General features: G+C 38.3%; 1 long non-coding RNA gene across 7 annotated transcripts in view; it reads right to left on the bottom strand.

The window, feature by feature from the left end:
- Positions 1 to 6,968: 6,968 nt before the first annotated feature.
- LOC121885250 overlaps positions 6,969 to 20,100 on the bottom strand; it is a 98,911-nt gene continuing 85,779 nt past the window's right edge. For 5 of the 7 annotated variants that reach the window (XR_006092510.1, XR_006092508.1, XR_006092515.1 and 2 more), the window contains 2 exons: positions 13,168 to 13,324; positions 6,969 to 7,683 (listed from right to left, as the gene is read on the bottom strand). This is a non-coding gene — a long non-coding RNA (uncharacterized LOC121885250). The other 2 variants (XR_006092512.1, XR_006092513.1) reach the window with 2 other exon arrangements.

Genomic DNA, 20,100 nt, shown 5'->3' with positions numbered 1-20,100 from the left:
AATTTGAGAGAGAGGGGAAGCAGAAGAGACATGATGTTTGTCAAAGTGAGAGATAGAGCGGTGAGTGTGGTGTTGAGTGTTTGTTGCATACATGTATTTAAATTTGTGTGTGTGTGTTAGAGAGAGAGAATGATGAATAGTGCTTCCCGTCTTCAGGCAGACTGACTCTGCCACTATGTAATGCATTTCATATGCATCTCATCACCCCAAAATCTTGCCAAAACTAGATCAAAAATTACAAATGAATTTATTGTAATTGACACAGAATGTCTAGTCTTCCATCCAGCATCTGTTTTAAAACTATTATCCTATCAAAATTGTGTTTCCAAACTACTAGTTCGACTGTGATGAATGACAATGGGAAGACAAATAATGATAATATTTGACATCTTCTCTATATTTTTTGTTTTTTGAAAAAGACTTCATACTCATTTGGGATTCATTACTTTAATCTACAATGTACGGGGGGTTTCATAATGTTATTCTTCTCTCAGAAGTGTTGCTAATGAGTATCTCTTAAATCATTTTACATTTGCTTTGCTCAGATCATCATTAAATGTTTGAGAGTGCTTTCATACCTAACCTGTTTGGTGTATTCAAACAAACTCTGGTGTGTGCCCATTTTTTTGGTTTCGCTTAGGCTTGTGTGAAAGCTGAGACCAAATGACCAGACTGATAACACTTAAAAAAACCAGGTCTCGTCTCGTTACACTTCCAAGTGAACTCTGGTGTGTCATGATAGATATGTGATTTTAGCATAAATCCACAAACTAAATTATTAATTTACACAATCCACATGACGTCTGCAAGTGCTGTCAGGGAAGCTATACTCCTAAGCATAAGCAACCTACAGTGTTGCTTAAAAGTTTGTGAATCCTTTAGAATTGACTCTATTTTGGCATAAACATGACCTAAACCTGATCAGAATTACATACAAGTCTTAAAACTAGATGAAGAGACATAAATTAAGCAAATGAGACAAAAACCTACCACTTGTTCATTTATTTATTGAGGAAAATGATCCATGTATTTATACATATGTATGTATACATACAGAAAATATATGTATGTATTTGTGTGTTGCAAGAGTGTTTGAATCTCTCGGATTATCATTTCATTTGAAGGGGAAATTTGAGTCAGGTGTTATCTGAGTCTTCACTATCGAAGTCTGAGCCTCACAAAATAGGTTTGTGAAAGTGTGTCATGGCTCGAACAAAGAAGACTGCTGAGGACCTTAGAAGAGGGGTTGTTGATGCTCACTGGGCTGGAAAGGGTTACAAAACCATTTCTAAGTTTGGACTCCACCAGTCAACTGTAAAGTAGATCGTGTACGAATGGAGGACATTCAATTGCATTGTTACCTTCCTGAGAGTGGCTGACCAACAAAGATCACACCAAGAGCAGGCGTGTAATAGTCTGGGAGGGACTATTACACTATTTCGCAAGGGACCCCAGGGTAATGTCTAGGAAACTAAAGGCTTCTCTTGCAGTGGCTAATGTCAATGTTCATGAGTCTACCATCAGGAGAACATTGAACATCAATGGTGTGCATGGCAGAGTTGCAAGGAAAAAACCACTACTCTCCAAAAAGAACATTGCTTCCCATCTACAATTTGCTCAAGACCACATGGATAAGCCAGATGACTATTGGAAACATACTGTTGCCACACACAAATATGTAACATTGGATAATTTGGATAAAATGAACAAGTTTAATGTCTTTGTCTCATTTGTTTAATTGGGTTCCCTTTATCTAGTTTTAGGACTTGTGTGGAAAACTGATCAGGTCATATTTTAGGTCATATTTATGCAGAAATACAGACAATTCTAAAGGGTTCACAAACTTCCAAGCACCACTGTATATGCAGGATCATTTCATCATCAGTGAAGATTGTGTCTTACTCTGTATTTTGACAGTTTCCCATTTAAAAAGTTAGTGAAACATGGCAACCACACAGCAACATCACAATCTACTTCTTTGTGACACTACAGAAGATACAAGGTTTTGTGCTGTATGACCCGGTGTGAGTCATGACAGATACATTAAGCACTTTATTGTATGCCTGCTAGACTGTTGATCCACTAACACTGACAATGTGTCAATAAAGGACAATGATCTTAGTCATGTCTCAGAGACTAGAAAACCTTTGACACCCTGAAGAAGATCTTAAAAAAACTGAAACATGAGAGAACCTTACACTTCTTTGACCATTGTCCTAGATTTTTCTTACATTTGACCTTGCGGATTTTCTTTTATGCTAGTGTGCAGAAGTACACTTTTCATGTTTGACTTTCTTGAGGGCGCATATCACAGACTTGCATGTACATGTGGGAAAGATTATTTCTGTCACATCTTTATTTAATTCTTAAAAAAAAGAAGAGCGAGGAAAACAGGCTTTGCTGTTGCTGAAACTTTACAAATAGAAACAGACAGAAGTATGGCATTGAAATGTTATTTCATTGTGGAGTAGCATAATCTTCACAGTGTGCACACGAAACCTAATATGCTTTTCAGAGTTAATGTTTCTTAAAAGAAATAGTTGAATAGTTTTGGACAAGCAATAAGTTGCAGTATCTGTGACAACACTAACAGTATGCAGACGAAGAGACATTCTGACAGCTGGCACTGAGCTGTACCATTCACTGAAATATATCTATATAACTTCAAATTACTGAGGTTAATCCAATGTCTGTCAAAAGCAGAGTGAGCGGGGAAATCATGAAAATTGAAAAATGCAGAGGAGATTTTGCCCGGCCTTTAAGCCGACTGACCCAATGTGGCCGTATCCCAAGTCTCCTATCAGACCGGGGCCTGGACGTGCTCTACTTGCAAGATTGTCTGGCTCACAAGCCTTCCCCATAATGGATCGCACAGTAAATTTCATTTTAATTCCATCTCTATTCAGCCGGGGTAGCCCCCTGAGATAAAATGTCTCTTTTTCAATAGAGGTCTGCAGCAGTCCAAGTTGGCAACCCATTATTACAAGAAAGTAGATATACACAGAGTTATTAATGCAAGTGAATTTTTAAAATCCTGTCAGGGTGGTGAAACAGAATTTTTAAGTGATAATCATTAGCGCCAACTTCGAAAAAAGAGGCTGTCTGCTGAACCGTTTCTATTTTGTATTACTCTGTGGCATAAAAGTTATCAATATGGGGATTAAACAAAGAAAGAATGATTTACTGACTGAAAAGGTATTAGAGAAAATATGATTTTAAATGATTAAGTAATAACAAGTGAACTGGCCTTTTTGTAATCACACCTGTCCTCCATAGATGTATGACTTAATAAAGGGTGCTGGAGTTACACAATGCCTTGAAATAACCTACAAAACTACAACCAGCTACAAAGTACATGCTACATTTAATGAAGCATATCATTTTACTTATATATAAGATGAGCCAGGTTACCAAGATCAATCCTAGGTTATTTTACAGCTAATGTTGTATCTGTAGCTCAGAGCAAACTGTTCTTGGCCTCGTTTCCCAATAACAATCAATCTTAGAAGTTAAGATAAATTTCAACAGTACTTAAGAGCGAGTGCACCCGCATGCCATTATTAAGAGTGGCTTACCAAGCTGTCCATGGTGCTGAAGGTGATGCTGAATAAATTTTAAAGTCTGTAAGCTGCGCTGTTTATTTTAAATACACACACATCACAAAGCATAAATGTAGTAAACTACACAAAGTTTTATACTTGAAATTCAGTATTCAGTATGTGCAGTTAACTTTATGTTCGTTTTCCTGGGTGGAAGCTGGTTTAAGAAAGCAGACTTTGATTGATTTAGCTGCTGCTGGAGGCAAACATTACTCTGAAGATCATATTAACACTAATGAAGCAGTGGCGGTTTCTATAAGTTTCACGAATATGCATCATTCTGGCATCATTTCTGCATTTCAGACTTGCTGTATGTAAGTGTGAGGCAAACATACACACCATAAATAGACAGAAAAGAGAGGACATGGAACCTGAAAATCTACCACCAGAAAAGCAGCATTTCAGCAGGAAGAGATGTATATATGATGCAAGAAGAGGGAGAGGAGGACTATGATGACACAGTCTGGCAGATCAGTTGTTGAACTGAATTTTGTGTGATTGTCGGTCTGGTTTTACTTTCTAATTTAAACATCAGCATCACTCACTTTGGGTAGGAGTCAATTGTTAATCTACGATCATTTCTAAGAGCGTCTTCAGCTTTTTGGAAACACATCTTAAGCTTAAGAAGGTAGGTATGATGGATTTTATAATAATCTTAGCCTTAAGATGCTTTTGGGAATGGAGTCCCTGTTCTGTAGAACCTGCAGATGTAGTGGGGTTCATTGAGTGAAACAGTGAAAAAGAAAGCCTTAAGAACAATCTAGACCACACTTTTGGAGCATCATTTGTGCATCTCAAGAATAAATATGGTTGTATTTCTAAAATTGTATCAATCCATATTTCATAAGATGATTTTTTCTCTCTTAAATGCATGAACCATAGGCAGCCAATGAAATCACACAAATATCTCCCATTCTACATGTTGTGAACTTGTGAGCAAAACCTACAACAATAAATCAAGGGCTCCAGTTTATCTATCATCATTATCTACTTTTTGTGTAATTACATGAAAACCATGGCCAATTAACAGACTGGTAGTTAGCCGGGTGGGAACAGTTTGGCTCCAGCTATAATGAAGGTCAGTATTGGGGTGGATTGGACGGACAAACACAAATTATTGTTCAAACAGCAAAAAGTTCAATATGTAGGAGGTACCAATGACTACTAATGTGTCTACTAATGTTCCTGCTTAGAAAATGTGAGCACTTTAAGATTTGAACCTATTATGGCCATGATCAAATGGAGTCAAAATATGGATCAAATATGAAGTGTAACTGAATCCATGCTAATCTTTTCAGTTACTGTCACATTCCTGCAGCGCTGTGACCCAGGTGGTCCAAAAGCAGTAGGCTAAAACTGAACAAGCCTCCTCTTTAAATTACTGACACTAGCTGCTCTCTGACATCTGTAAGCTGCATTCATGAGAGAGGGTGGGACTGACTTCTCATTCAGCAAGTATTGATTGTTGCCTTTTCTTGTTATTCAGGCTTGTTTTTTGGGCAGGGGGTATGTTTGTGACCACTATAACTTTAATTTGAGAAGGGACATTCATTCCAGCATAAAAACAGCAAATGAACAAACTAACAAAAAAGTATTTTATATGTAATAATTTAAAGATCCTCTCAAGACATGTATTAAGATATATAAAAATACTCTCAATAATATGTCTGATGTGGTTTTTCCACAAAAATGTTTAATTACCACATTAAAATGTGTGTGTGCGTGCAGAACTGGCAGTTCTGCATCGTATGCCACAGTACCTCTTGCCGGAGGGTAGAAGGACAAACAGTCCATGATAGGGATGAGTGGGGTCCCCAGCAATGTTGGTGGCCTCGGTTAAGCAGCGTTTGTGTGATGTGTCCAGAATGGATGGGACTGAAGTCTCGATGATTTTCTCAGCTGTCCTCATCACTCAGTTTTCCTCTGCTCAGGTGGAGTACAGAGGATATGGCATCTTCAATGGAGCAGGGTGGTACGCAAACTTGAACAGGTCAAGTGCTGAGGGGAGTCTGGATATTATGTGGTCCTTGACCAACCTCTCAATGGGAGTGAGTGCTACGTGGTGGTAGTTGTTGAGACATGTAATTGTAGATTTTTTTGGCACTGGTATGATGGTGGTGGTCTTGAAGCCTGATGGGACGACAGCCTGGCTCAGTGAGTTGTTGGAAATATCTGTGAGGACATGTGCCAGTTGGTCAGCACATTCTCTGAGCACAAGGATCAGTATATTGTCAGGACCTGCGGCCTTCCGTGAGTTGACTCTCCTCATGGTCCTTTGGACATCAGCTAGTTCAAGACTGAGTACCTGTCTGGTCATCATATGAGAGGTGGCTTTCCTTGCAGGTGTGTCGTTGAGTGCCTCGAACTGTCTAAAATACTTACTGAGTTCATTTGAGAAGTCTGTTGTCATTGCAGGGTGGAGGAGCAGTCTTCGAGTCTGTGATAGTTTGGATTCCCTGCCACACGTATCTGGTGTCCCTAGAGTCATGAAAGTGACTCTGGATTTTCTGAACATTTGCACGCTTTGCTACTCTGATGACTCTGTTCAGGATGGCTCTTGCTGATCTGAGGGCCACAATGTCACTGGATTTGAAGGCAACATTTCATGCTCTCAACATCGCACACACCACCGTGGTCATCCAGGATTTCTGGTTGGTATGGGTAGTGATGATCTTGGTGACACAAACATCATCTATGCACTTGCTCATGTATCCGGACACAGATTCAGTGATTGTCAGTGGCTGCCTCCCTGAACATGGCCCAGTCAGTGCATTCAAAGCAGTCTTGGAGTGAGAGATGAATGTGAAAACAGCTTTTCAGTGTCAAACTCTGCACATACATCATTCTGCACAGTGCAAAAAAGCTTAAACAAACTGTAGGAACAAGAAGCAAAACAGATTTTTGAGAGGTTGACTTTAAATAAGGTACCCAGCAGTGGCTGGATACAATATGTCAGGAGTCACAGTCTGCACCCCACTTAATGAATTCCAGCTGGAATGTGATCCCTGTCAGACAGCAGCATCAGCCACAGCAGGATGCAGAGTGCATGAGTTGATCAAAGCCCCATGGAAAAAAGTACACACACACACACACACACACACACACACACACACACACACACACACACACACACACACACACACACACACACACACACATATATATGTATATATCCACCAGTGTGTTGGTTTTTGCCAAAAGTGTCAACCAGCCTTAAAGGTGCAGTGTGTAGAATTAAGTGGCATCTAGAAGAATATTCATCAACTTATGAATATATGTTTTCATTAGTGTATAATCACCTGAAAATAACAATCATGTTTTCGTTATGTTAGAATGAGCCCTTTATATCTACACAGGGAGCGGGTCCTCTTCCACAGAGCCTGTCATGTTGCTCCGCCATGTTTCTACAGTAGCCCAGAACGGACAAACCAAACACGGGCTCCAGAGAGGGCTTTTCACGTTTTGCCACTAAATCCTATGCACCACACCATTAATGGTAAAATATGGGCATGTTTATCATACATACAATTCATCTGGCATATTTCATTAAGTTGTACAGTATATGTCAATACAGTGAAGGGTAGACCTATTCCAATGGTTGTACCTACCCAGCAATGGAAAACAAATGTGTTCACTTTTCTATCTTACCCCTTCTGTGAAGGTGAAAACAACAATTACAAAAAGTGACAGAACCCAATGGGGAGGGTTGTCGTGGTCTATAATTTTGAGAGGACAAACATGATATTTGCAGCTTCAGGGTGACATAGCACCCAATAGGCCCAGGTTGTGTAATTGGCCTTTTCAAAACTCAGACAAAAAAAACAAAGAACTCAGGGCAGGCTTTCAAAACATGTCAGGACCATGATATAAAAGGATGTTAGCGAAAACTTTGGATCACAGATCGTACAACTCATGAATCTTCTTGATACCTGATAGATAAATACTGAATGCAGTAGAGATAGTGTTTGTTGCAAAAGGACAAAAAAACAAGCTAGATGGACAGTGGGGCTCACATATAGATTGTTAATTTTCACTTAATCACCTTTGCTTTCAAGTCACTTCTTTGGAACACAATGTTTGTTACCTGTTGAAAACACACAAGGAGAGGGATGTAAATAGGAAGTATCGGTTCTCCAGTTCAACACAGCAATCAATGATGGTGATTTTGAGAAAATAGTCCCATGAACTAAACCCAGCAGCCTCTTTTCAGGTGCACACAATAAGACACAAACACAGGGTCATGATGTTGTTGATTTTAATGTTTGAATGGATGTTGGAAAAAAGATGAGAGGGAGACTTTAATCACCAGAAAGACTAGATGCCTGTCTGAAAGAAGTGATCTGTTATTTTTTGCTTTAGTAAATTAACTGTATTTAAATATTAGTAAATTGCATTAAATTTGCTCCCTATCTCTTGATCTTTTTTACAGAGTTGCCCATGCAAAAGAAATCTGTATCCCAACTCATAATATTGGTGCTGTAGCGATAACCACTGCTAGTTGACAGTCAAATGAAGTGAATGCTAGTATATACCACATATAGACATTTAGTATACAATCCAGAGACTTATGTTTGAGCAGTCGGTAATTCAGCTCTCCAGACTCCATCCTTATAGTTGCTGGACAACCTGGAAATATTATCTTGGGAGCAAAACTGAAACCAGGTTACTGCGGTAAAACTCAGGTAAAGCTCCTAAAAGGATTCCTGGGTTACAAGATAAGTTCCAGTGGTGTGAAAGGGCCATGACACTTCTATCTGAACTGGATATTTCAGCTAAGTATCCTAGGAATTATGTCCATATACCTCAGGCTTTACGCCAAAGGTCAGTGCCAATGCAGGAAGTAGTGTGCCCTAAGGTATGTGTAGTTAGGTGGAAATCAATGTTGGGGTGTTGGATAGATGTACAGCATATCTGACTGTCATGCAGGAGACATCCTATCCTAGTATACACATCCTGTCACAGGCCTGAAGTTTTTATTAACTGTAACCACAATCTTTCCCTAACTTTAACAAAGCTCTAGTTTGATGAACAGATATTGTAGAAAGAATAGTATTATAAAAAAAACACTCTCATTGGGCTTAAAAATGGGGTTGAGGTTGACGGGTTGAACATGATCTGGGGTTCTGCGGAATCGTCAAACATCAGCGTTCTCACCTGGAAATAAAGTTGATTATTTTCAATAGCAGGAGAGCCAAACCAGTTCTCTTCTGTTACTGTAAACTGTCCAGACTGTTTACTGTTATCCTATTACATCCTCAGTTTAGCCATTTAGCCATCAAAGCTTGTTGTTTTTCAATTCTTTGGCATACTCAGGCTTAATAAGGTAGAGAGTCGCATTATTTCTGTGAAGGTGATACTAATTTGCATACATAGTTGCCAACCTGTATACACACACAGACTCACTGACACATAGTTTCTCTCCTTTTTCTCCCTGTCACACCCCGCCTCCCACCATCCTCTATCTCCCTCCTCCTTCTCTCCAGCCAGCAAACCCAGCAAATGTTTAAATTACACGACCAAGTAAGCAAGATTAATTAAAATGATAATCTACGGGCTGAATATATTTCACAGTTAGCTAGGCGGCTGTTTGAAATTGCCATGCAGAGTTTTAAAGTCAAAGTGGAGTGTTGACCTATTCATCTGCTTTGGTGAAACAGTCATTAGCCCAATTAAGAACACGCAGACAATGAAATCCCCATTAGATGGAAAACACTCAGCGCTATAATGTACTTCAGTAATGTAAGGTATGGTAATGAGACGGAAAATAAAAGTAATGTTTGATTTATGTGAGCTGTGAATGTTAAATAATGTATATTTCTTTTTAAACAAGATATTTGGAGAACTAACATCTGTGCGAATAAGGCTGTTAGAATATAAATGATTCCCTTAAAGGCTTAAAAAGAGAGTAAACAGTTATAATTTTTTAATCCTGCTGTTTTAAGAGACACATACACCATCTGGAAAATTACTGTTCACAATTTTCTGTTGTTTTCTATTTCAAATATTTGTTTTATAGTCTCACTTTGTTTCCTTTTCCATATTTTACTGAGTTCTGCTCTCTTGTCTCCTTTATTTTTCTTGCACTCTTCTCAATCATAGTTCCAGGATGCTGCAACAGTGTGTGCTGTTTTTCAGCTGCTCTCTCTCTCCTTGTACCGAGCTTAATCAAAACACGGGTTAGATTCTCTATTCCCTGGATGTCGGATAATCCTCTTATGAAGTAACTGTAAACCCAAAGTTGAGAACGTCTCTCATCAGTCTCCCATTCTCTCTATGACAACATACACAGGCAGCGCACTCTGTACGGTGTTAGATGTGCCTTTCACCCTGACATGGGTGAGAGGGAAAAAAAAAAAAAAAGATTTTGAGAGGACGGTCTTCAATCAAAGTCAATTAGCGGCTAAGAGAGTGTGATCTCTGTGTGTCTGCATGTGTGTGCTTGTACTTGCATGCCTGTGCTTGGTTGTGCTTTCTTGTTTGTGTCTCTCTGTGTGTGCAAAGCTTTGCACTAGCCTCCTCATCTCCATGCTTCATTTATCTGTCATTAGCAGAATTAATGGCTGCGGGTTTGGGACGGAGAGAATATGGCGCCTCTCCAACACAGGGGAAAACAACTCTGTGAGCAACTCAGGAGCTGCACAGAGTGGGGGGTGCTGGAAGGATGGAGCTGAAGGATGAGGATGTAAATGAGGATTAGAGGGAGAGAGAGTAGAAGAAACAATGAAAGAGAGAGAAGATATGCAGATAGAGAGAGCAAGTATTAAAAAAGAAGCTTGTCTTGCAAGGGAGGAGAAGTAATTGGTATCACCAGCTGAGGGACAAATGGGCCAAAGGAAGAGTCTGGAGATGGAGGGAGAGACAGACAAAGACAGAAAGTATTCGTTTTGATTAAAATAAAGGAGGGAGAACTATGAATATGGAATTAAACAATGGCTTATTGGTCTCATATTTCCCATGGCCCATGTCCACACTTACGCAGAAGTTGAAAATGTATCTTTCTTTCTCCATTTTGGCCTTCATCAACACTACTAGCAAGGATTTTCCATGCACTGAAAGTTAAGGTGGACCAAACTGAAAAAGCATGTGTCACATTGTAGTGCAGAAGCAGAAAGTAAAAGGAGCTTTTTAAAAGCAGTGAGGCAAAATTGTCAACCTTCATGATCAAGTACTTTGTCATGTAGCAACAAAGTTAAAAACCTGTTGCCTCAAACTCTGTCTGTGATCTTTTATTATGTGTCACTATCACTGATAAAAGTGTTGTCACTGACAACTTCTTTAAAACGACTGCATCAGTTTAAAATCATGCATTGTGAAGCAAAGTATCTAGCTGTTTCTTTAAAATGGTCTATCCTTCTAATTCATTTATTATAATTCAATACTGGATTAAGGATTCCAGATGAAATTTACTGGACCCAGGAGTTTTAATATGTGTGTGCTTTTGTGTTTGTGTACTGAAGACTATTGCATTATTGCATATGCTAATGCTGTTTGCAAACCTTAAAGGATTTGGCTGGCAATTTTCTACATATTTTTTATTTTTTTTATTGTCAACAAATTTCATGTGCAGAGCCAAACCAATAATTAACTAATCTACTTAGTTACACAAGTATTATGTGTGTATCCAAAGCCTTATATATTGTATTAAAACACATCAATGAGCCACATTATTGCACTGGGTGACATGTTCCTTTGTCACTGAAGAAGGTCACTAGCTTTTTGTGAGTGAGTGAACGTTGTCACATGGCTTGTAGTGATGTTTGTTTAGCTTGGATTTTTGTCTGTATACAAAGAAATTGAACCAAGGGGAAAACACACCAACTCATCCACTGATTCGGACCAGAGCAAGCAAACTATATGTTTGAAAACGCCCTTAGTGTGAACCAAGCGGAGTGCAAAACAAGAAATTGTGCAGGGAGATCACCAAGGCAGGCATTAATTACTAGGAATGTGCCTGAATACATTATTCTGCAAAGCACAAATAGTGAGTTTTTTATGAGTATTTGTTTCATACAAATATTTTAAAAATTATTTGTTTTCAGGAAGAAAAAAAACCTGTGTCAAATACCAGCACACAGGCCGGTTGCATCACTATCTCAGTCTCTCTCCTCTGCTCCGCTGTTACGTCTATCAGCAGGTCTCAACGAGGGGAGTCACATCCACCTGCTACATGATGCACATTTCCTAATTTGGACATCACTTCAGGAGTTGTTGGAGGTGTTCCCCAGAGATAAAGCTGACCTATTGACACATGCAAAGTGCTCCCAAGTGAACACTTCATGAGCACTTATTGTAACACTTAAATTTTCTAAAATCAAAAGAGTAATAAAAACAAAAACAGGATTTTTAAGCATATACAAATAATTTTGCTGCCTCAACAAATACAGATGCAAGTACAAATACTGGGCCCTCTGCATATCCCTATACATTACCAAATCAAATAGAAGAGCACCACCACTAGAGCACTGAGTACAAGAAGGTAGTCCTGATTAAACATATGCAAAAACAATGCTACTCACACCAACAAAACCACACTTTCTTGCTGCAGTATACAATAATAACTTTAAGTCAGCATTACAATGACGGTCAGGCACTCCTATGCTGTCATACAGAGTATTAAATTGTTTTTTAGGGTTCATTTGTTTTTGTCACCTTTGAAAGAGATAGTGAAGCTTTAAGAGCAATATTTCTTCTAAAAATAGGACAACATGAGTCAAGTATAACAGAATAAGAGATTATTCATCGGTATATTCTGAAGAGGCATAAGAGAGAGAAAAAATAGACTTGAAGAGGATGATGGATAATCCTTGAGAAGTTGAACTAGAAAGGGGAAATAATAGTATTCCATTTAATTAGAAAACCATGCAGAGGCTTGGTCGCAAGGTGTATATATATTATACTATATGGCACTGTTGTACATAATGTGGCTCACTGGGACACGCTGAGCAGAAAATGAAATGCTTTGACCTTGTGTAGGTCAGGGCTTAACTTTGATACTTAACATAAGCGTTGTTTTTTACAGAGATGAGTTGAGGAACAGTGAAGTGGATGCAGGTGGTTGAGGAGTGAAAACACGGCTCGGAGTGAAATGAGTGAAAAAAAGCATAAAAACAGAGGCGATAAGAAGAGATGAGAGTTCATTGTAGTTAGAAGGAATAGATGAAAAGATGGTGAGTGGGAGGATGATTAGCATATGAAGTATATGTCGATTTTGTTTTGTTTATGATGACATCGTCAGCTATGTTGTTTACGTAAGGTTGTTGGAATGCATTTACATATCCATGTTGTATTTATATTCAGTTCTTTGTTATTTGTCCCCAATCTCCCATAATGCATTTTTATAGTTGTGAAGAAGTGAGTTGTAGGTACAGTATATTTAAAAAGATGTGTTTTTAATTGGTAACACAATCATTATTCATGCACTGTGACACGTATAGTACAACACAATTGTTAACCATAGACTTAGACATTGAATTTTTCTGGGAGCTGTTGATGTTGGATACTATCATCTTATCTTGCACATATAGTCCTCATGGCAGCATGTTGAATCTTATAGAAAACAGCAACTCACCTGCACTGCTTCGTTCTTCACCAACATCAAGTTGTTGACTTTGGGGGTGTTAATATGGATATACTGTCTGGAAGGACATGATGATTTCACATTGTTGCCTTGTTGATATTATGAGCACAATTTGGACTGAGGGTTGACATTTCTTTAGTTTAGAAACCTGTCAGAAGACAATGAAAGCAGATAAAAGCAGGATGAATGATTGAGAATCAGTCTGTTTTGTGCCCACCTCAGTGGCTCAGGAAATATCTTTTAGATCACCTGAAAGCCACCTGAAATACCAAAAGAACTTTTAAATAACACACTGGGTAGACCGTGATGCTCAGCCCGCAGATCAGCTCACACCAACCATTTCAGAGATAGTTTCTTTTGCCATGCAGCCGAGCTACCCATAATCACTGTGCTTTCATAGATGCCCAGAGCAACTGCTCCAGCTGTCCATTGACTCCAACGTTAACCTGACCGTGGTGCTATGAGATGCGTTTTTTCTTCGCTGTCAATTTCCATGTTAAGGTTTTCTTTTAATGATATGATATCCTCAACATTTCTAAACACAAAATTCTACTTGATAAATCAACAATACGATAGGTTTTAATTATTTCTTCCATTCTGAGAGATCAACTTTTTTTGTCAGTTAGTGGAAGGCTACATTACCCATGATCCTCAGCCACCATTGCTATGGAGAAGAAGCCAGAAGGCTTTGCATTACCCGTTACAAAACTGTAATTACAGAATTTATTCCAAACTGATTAAGATTTTGCATGCACCTGCTTCATGGAGTCCTCCCCTTCACAAACACACACACACAAACACACACAATGTTGGAGTGTTTTATTGGATGATGTGGCTCAATGTTAATTGATGTTTTAAGAAAGATGATTTCATATTATCTTCAGCCACATATTTGTGGAAATATAAAATTAAATTAGCAACTTCCCATTTTACAATCACAGGCAATAAAATGTCTTTTGTTAACAGCGATAGTGCTGTTTGGATTTGGATAGTTGTGATTGCAGCTGATTGGCAGCAATTTGAAATGGAATGAAGCCCATTGACGGCAGACAACCCAAAACAGGAGTGGAACTTGTCAAGTCAACCCACAACACAAGGCTCTTCCTAACTTTAACCTGCATTTGCACTACATTGCATCAAATCTTGTACCATGGCCACACAAACGGGATGAAGACAGGGTTGAATGGGTTATGTCATGCTGTCACATAATCCCAAAGCCAAGAATCATAATGATCCAAAAAATTTCTAGGGTTGTGTAAATAGCCCATGCATTCATGTCAGAAGCCTACTGGATATGCTTATATGCCCAGGCTGCAAAGCTGCCTGGTTTCTTCCCTTGATGATAATTAAAGGTGACCTCACAGAGCACGCAGGCTATAAACAACAAATTATAAACAACTTAACTAGCTGTCATCACTTTATTGGCAGAGGACCTTCAGTTGTGGGGAGACTCTTTAATAAACATCTGGAACACAATATGTACAATTAAGATACAAATGCACTTCTTACAGCTTGTTTCTTACAGCATATTTAAATATGATTTGTCTCTTTGTGTAACTGAAATAAACAAAAGCAAGCAGTATGAATGACTGATTTGTGCATGAACTTTGTTATTGAAATCTTTTTGTGTAAATAAAGTACAAACCTAAATAAGTACTATTTCTACTTTTCAAATGGACTTTTTTGAATTCTTGTTCAAATCTATATGGAATTTTGAGAAAACAAAAGTACACGAAATGAAACCATGAGAGTTCAATTTATTCAATTTATTAAAACAAAACAAACAAAACATTCTTGAAATATGAAAGGAACTGTGCAATTAATGTAATTGTATATAATAAGTGAGAACACAGGTGACAAATTAAAGGAAGAAACATAAACTACTGTTTGGCCTGCATGAACCACCAGAACAGAAATATAAATGTGAACTCCAGTTTGTATCCCACAGATGTCATCCCACACTCTGCCACCGCCAAGAAATGAAAGAAAAACACATACACACACAACACAGGTTAAAAGGATAACCTCAGTTGTGACATATGAGGATTTCTAGGTTGAAACGTGTCCTCCGTATTCATATGCCATGCTACAGACAATTTCACCATAAAAGTGAAAAAAAAGTTTCCACATTACGGACTGGCTTTTTCTCCATAGCAACAGTAGCTTTTGTTTTGTAAACATCTGGAACACAATATGTGCAATTAGGATACAAATGTATGTCTAATTCTAATTGTGTGCAAATAAACAAAAACAAGCAGTATGAATTAATGATTTGTACATGGACTTTTATTATTTGTTATTATGAACTTTATTACCCTGCTTTGCCTGTACTGTGACCAGTAAACAATAAAATGCCATAGGCTATGTTATCAAATTAGAAACATCAGTATCAATGTATAAGGCATTATGATCACTTTAATTATCATTAAGGGAAGGAACCAGGCTGTCAAGATACCTAGGCATAGAGGCATATCCAGTAGGCTTCTGACAGGAATGAAGAGGCTATTCACACAACCCTGGAGTTTTTTTGGGGGGAATTGACAGTGTGAAAATACTTCAGTTCGGACAGTTGGTCCCACCCTCGGTTCTCCAATGGGACTAATGCTCAAAGTGTCTCATAAATTGTTATTAGGGGGAAAAGGATAAAATAGGAACATAATTGCCTTTTAATAACGTAAGTAAAGGGAACACTCTATTTGACACAGCTGAAGCTCTGGCATTCCTTCGAACCTACCTCATTAAATCAAAATGACACACAATACAATGCTTTTAGAGAACAAAAAATCATAGCTATGGCACTATAATAAATTCAGTCAAATGATGATAAAAATAACAATAAAATAAAGTTTTCTAGACTAGAAAACAACATAACCACCACCCACTGCGTGATGTTGTTGAAACAGGACATTCGTGTGTCCACCACGACAAAGGATCCTAATTGACTTTCCATTGGTATTGTTTCCGTGGTACCGGCACATAATTTTAACACATTATGTGCCACCACCATGTACTGCTGTGTTAAGAGGTTGTGGTCATTTCACATATGTCTGTGTGTGTGTGTGTGCACATGTCTGTGTCTATTTGTGAAATGTGTGTACATTAAAGGGGCCATACTACAAAAAACTCACTTTTTCAGTCTCACTCACTTTTTGGGTCTCTGATGTACCTGCTAACACATGAATTGTGGAATAAGAGCACCCAGTCAGTTTGGTATGGGCTGGCTTGCTCTGAACTTATGTGATTCAAGCCATTCAAATTTGATACCCCCTCTTACGTCAATTGGGGCTTCATGAAATTGTAACTGCCCCCGCATCTTTGTTTCTCCGTCCACAATTGTTATTTTTGCAAGCAACCGGACCGGTAGCAAACACAATATGTCTAAGCTAAGAGCTAAACATGCAAAATGCTCTGTTGTTGACTGCAAAGACCAGCACAAATCACTACATCAGCCCCCAGCTGTCACACTGTGAGGGTTTTTTGATTACACAACACTGCAAAGTAAAATAAGATGTTTACCTGTTGGATGTGTGCTGGTCGTCTGCAGCTCTTTATCAAACATCATCATCACTATGGCTGTTTCTGCTCGTACTATTCCTCCCTGCATCATTTTGCTGAGCAAAGAGCTCCAAACATCACCATATGTTGTTGTGTCAACGGTTTTTTAGTACTGCTAACAAAGCTCTGCTAATTGTGGTGTTTAACACATTTAATATCCTATAAATTTATAACAAACTCCCATTATTTTGTCATTTAAAAGCTTTTAATATGAAGCAGCAAAAGCAGGAAATGTTAGGTTTTCATCAGCAGTAACTTAACACACCTCTGATACGTGCTGCCCCTTGCTAGGCTTCCCAAAGCTGGCCAATCAGAGCAGAGTGGGATCATCAAGGAGGCCTTAAAGAGACAGGAGCTAAAATTGCAGAGTCTGAACTGAGGGGCTGCATAAAGGGTCAGTATAAGATAAGTAAGGAGTTTCTAAACTGTGAATCATGCAAAGTTACTCTAGTGGAGCCTCAGAATAAAAATATACAGCTGTAAATGAGCATAATAGGATCCCCTTAATGTCTGTGTCTTTGCCTTGTTTGTGCATGTGTATGTATACATGTCTGCTTTCCTGCATTTGTGTGTGTGTGTGTGTGTGTGTGTGTGTGTGTGTGTGTGTGTGTGTGTGTGTGTGTTTGTGTTGTGGGGGGTCAAGCAGGCAGGTCAGCAGAGGCAAGCATAATTGTAGAAGCAGTAATTAAAGCTGTTTTATTTGTTTTAATTGGTGTCATTAACATATTGAGGGTCAGATTTCTGACACACAAAGACATGCACAGACATTTAGCAAACATGTACACCTACACACATACACACATGCAACGATTTCAACTGTGGGATATATTCTCATTTACCATGAGTAGATGACACTAATCACTTTAGCACAAGCTCTCACACACCCTTATTGCTACATAACTGCATACTGTTGTTGGGTATAATCACAGATTACAGAAATATGTAACAGGGACAAGGGCGTTCTGGCACCTTTGATTAATAAGTAAATAAATCTGATTGGTTGTTTCATATATAATAATGTAAAATGAGTTCATTTTTCATGGAGAAGGGTCCAGCTGCTGCCTGTAGATGAAGGGCTGCGGTTGAGTGTCCAGATAAACCCTCAGTTGCAATCCCCCCTCCAACCAATGTGTGGGTTTCAATGGCAGAGTGGCACTGTCCACATTTCCAAGGACATGGTTTATATAATCTGTTTAAATGTTTGAAGTTTGAATATAACTTGTGTTAATAAGAATGTTTGATTTCTGATATACATACTATGTTTAATGAAGTAGTTCTTTTTGTATTTCAGTTGTCAGTATTTCTTTATTAAAAACTGTTCAAAAATCTTCACATTGTATGACATTTGCCTGTGTTGAGCGCATTGCTGTATTTGTTGAGGTTTGTGCTAGAAGTGCAACAGGGCTTTCTCATAATAATCTTGTCTTTGTAATACTAGGTAATAATGTTTCATAAGGAAAGATACATTTATAATATCTATGCATTCATAGGCTGAAGTGGGTTTGTCAATATCTTGCTTTTGTTTTTGGCTTTGGCCTTTTCTTGAGGTCAGTGTACATTATTTCAGTGCATAAAATACCTAAAATACACATAAAGGAATAAAGGAATAACTGTATGTGGTTTGCATTTAAATGGCAACCTTTGGCAACGTTTCGCACTATTACATTACATTATTGGCAGATTATTACATTATCAGGTTTCACTAGATTTATTTATTTATATTATGCACAGTTATTAAATTATGAGTTTCGCCAGGTCAGTACGTGTTCATACCTGCTTCATATATAATATTGTGATTTGAAATGTAGTTTTATTGAGAAAAATAATGTCATAATCAGGAAATGTTTACTACTTTGATAATGCGATCATCACGTGAGCTAATCAGCGATCACTTTCTTTGTACTGTTCTTCCTCTGGGAGGAACTTTTTGACAGAAATCTCAATGAACCACATCTGTGTCTTATTTAAGAATGCTGTGATTTTACTTTTGGCAGCAATCTGACACAGATTTTACAAAATTTTTGAAAAAGCACATGTTTTGGGAGGACTGAGAGGAATGTAAAACTACTCTTTGAACTCATAAAACATAATCATTCTTCCTTACAACGTGAACTGAATGGTTCACAGCACTTTTTCTGTATTAACACCTGTTTTAATCTTATATCATATCCTGTTTTTTTTTTTTTTTTCTAAAGAAACCTGCCAGTCTGTCCCTTGTGCATTCTGACTGCAACATTTTATAAAATGTAATAATGTCCTTTCTCTTTTAAACAAGCCATAAGCAAAGTCATCAAATGGTCTCAAATAACTGCATTCCTGTTTCCAGGCTCGGGGAGTAATGAAATACATGGAACAGCGTTACATAATTAGGATACAAAAAAAGCAAACTGTATTCCGCTAAAGTTACAGAAAAAAAAGATTATCAGATTATTGTTACATTTAGTAAGAATAGGGATTATTGGCAGGATTACAATTTTACATTACATTTTAAAATAAAGAACGATATACTACCATGCACTGTAAAAGTCCTAAACATAAGCAGAGCAGGAACGAGAGGGAAAAATAACTCACTAATCCACGATGGTGTGGGTAGAGGATGATAACACATGGCACACGCAGGTGTGCACAGCGGGGACATGTACACACACTTCACACAGTGAACCTATGTTGGGAGAGTAGGTAGGGACGGTCATTACACACTGTGGCAGTCCAAAAGACTCTTACACATAAGTTACAAGAGAGCTTGAGTATATGACAGCTTGTAGTGCACATAACGGCTCTCCACCGAGATGACTGTGTGTGTGTAACATGCCCAGTCAGTGTGTCAAGGGTCATCGAGCATGTTCAGCACTGAATGAGGTAGATAAAACTCAGATGTATCAAGCAGATAGAATTTAATAAAAGGACACGGTGAAGCTCAAGATGCCGCTACACATACAGTATATCTGCCAGTGCCATTCCTCTGAGAGGAGCTGTGGAGGAGGACAAAGCTCTTGTAGAGTGGGCACCATTACCCAGCAGGGGATCTTCCCCTGCTGTGACATACAGTATAACTTGTGATAGCTTCACACAGTCAGTGGACCAAGCGCTGTTCGGTCAATGGCTTTCCCTGAGAATGTTCTCAGTAATGCACATCATGTGCTGTGCATTTTTATTGTAGGTCTATAGGCTACTGCCTGAATTTGCTTAATGAAAAGCAAGTTTTTCTTTGAAAATCTCCCCATCTCCCCAAGGTTACATTTTTCTGTTCTCTTACAGAATACACTTAAGTAAAAGTCATCTCATTGATATTTCTTTTCTTTTGTCTTTATTTGCATATTTGACATTGAGGTAATCCAAAAGTCACAGGAAGTAATCAAGTTACGTTAC

The sequence above is a fragment of the Thunnus maccoyii genome, chromosome 19, assembly GCF_910596095.1.
Source record: "Thunnus maccoyii chromosome 19, fThuMac1.1, whole genome shotgun sequence".
NCBI lineage: Eukaryota > Metazoa > Chordata > Actinopteri > Scombriformes > Scombridae > Thunnus > Thunnus maccoyii.
Note: the sequence above shows the minus strand (reverse complement) of the source record. Positions and strands in the feature narration are given on the sequence as shown.